Here is a 1964-nt window from a genome sequence, read left to right as displayed (position 1 = left end):
CTTGTTTGCCACTGTTCTTTTGTCCTGTCCTGTGTCTTTCTCCTTGTCACAATGTCGCCAACCACCACCACAACTACAGCCACCACTACTGGCATCAACTACACATCTCCCTCCGCCACCGCCACCACTATCATGTAGTGTGCACAATCATCTCCCCCTCAGTCCATCCCCCCACTCCTCACTCTCCCCTCACTTTTTGTCACCCCATCCTCAGCTCCTCCCTCCTGTGCCTCCTCTGATCCCTTCCCTCCACTGCCTCCCTCTGCTCCTTCCGTTTCTGTGGCCCCTGCTAGGGTGGTGGCCCGGAGGGCCATGGCCCACACTCCACTTTCACCTTCGCCTTCTTCATCATCTACATCATCGCCATCGCCATCGCCTTCGCCCTCACCATCTCCAGCGCCAACTCCAGCACCGGGACCTGCCAGTCCACGCCACCTACCAGTTGCTGCCATCCCCCACACCTCCTCCGCCGCTGTCGAACCCCCCAGTGGCACCCCTGCAGCCTCTGCACCTAAAAAGGCTCCGCCTCATCCCCCTTCCCCTGCCCAAAATGCCATGGATGTCTCCCCGCCTGTCCCTGCCCCATCCTCCTTCTCCCCCTCCTCCTACCGCTACCTCCTCTCCCGTCCTGATCCCTCTCTTCTTGGGGGCCGGAACCTCACCCTCTTCATTCGCCAGCATTTTCCCAGTGCCCCCATCTCTCTCCTCACTCCTCGCTGTGACTCAGTCCTTCTCTCCTCCACCAGCTCTACCCTTCACACCGATATCCTTTCCCAAATCCCCGGCACCCGCTTTGGCCCTAATGCCTCCCTCACCCCTGCCCCTTCCCCACCTCCCTCCTTCCAACCCCAAACCCTGCATCGCCCACCTACCCTCACCGCCATGATCACTCAGCTTAGTCCAACGATCATGGAGGAGGAGGTGTTGGCGGAGCTCAAGGCGCATCCCTATCTGGAGGTGCATGCAGTTCGAAGCATTCACAACTCCACCAGCCCCACCTGCCTTATGCATGTTTTTTCTGAACACGCCCCCTCCATAGACCGTCTCCTGAAGGAGGGTGCCCTCTTCTTTAACCAACGTTACAAGGTTGACCCCTCCCATTCCCCTCCTCAATCCCTCCGCTACCAGAGGTGTTTGCAGTACAACGCACACCCAATATCTGTGTGCTGCAAGGCCACCACCTGCCCGCACTGTCAGCAAGCACAATTCCTCCGGTATTGCCCCAACCTACAGTCCCCTCTCACCTGTAACACCTGTAACTTCTCCTTCCCGACCCCACCGAACACTTGATCCTTAGTCTCTTCTTCCCCGGCCTTACCGTCACCTGTGCCACTATCTATGTCCGCCCTAACGCCCCTATTCCTTTCGACTTCCTCTCCCACATTGACAGTACCTTCTCCTCCTACGTGATCGCCGCTGACCTCAACATCCATAGCCGTTCCGCCACCCAGTTATGGTGGTGGCATTGGTTTCTCTCCTCCCTCCAAGGTGACCTTGTCCCCATTCCCTAGCACACCCGCCCTGAATCCAACTCCATTCCCGATGTCATCCTATCCTCCCCTAACCTCCTTGGCTGCATAGTGGTGGTTGTCCTGGACCCCATTGGTAGCGACCATCTCCCTGTCCTTCTCACCATTTCAGACGGTCGTCGCCCCCGCCCCAACCCTCGTAATGACCCTCCCCCGAAGTATGTCCATGATTATTCCCATGCCGACTGGAACACCTACTGGGACACCCTCTCCACCCAGGTCAATAGCCACCCCTTCACCTACCACCACCCTGATTATATAACCCATGCAGCCTCCTTTCTCCAGCAGACCTTGTCTGAGGCCTTGGAGGCCCATGTCCCTACTGTTGCCATCCATCCCCACTGTCCTACCTTACCCCCACAGGCCGTCCTCCTCCTCCGTGAATCCCGCCGTCTCTACCGTGTCTTCCTCCACACGTGTGACCCGGACACACTA

The sequence above is a fragment of the Schistocerca americana genome, chromosome 1 (genome assembly GCF_021461395.2).
Source record: "Schistocerca americana isolate TAMUIC-IGC-003095 chromosome 1, iqSchAmer2.1, whole genome shotgun sequence".
In the NCBI taxonomy this organism is placed as follows: domain Eukaryota; kingdom Metazoa; phylum Arthropoda; class Insecta; order Orthoptera; family Acrididae; genus Schistocerca; species Schistocerca americana.
This window is presented reverse-complemented; position numbering follows the sequence as displayed.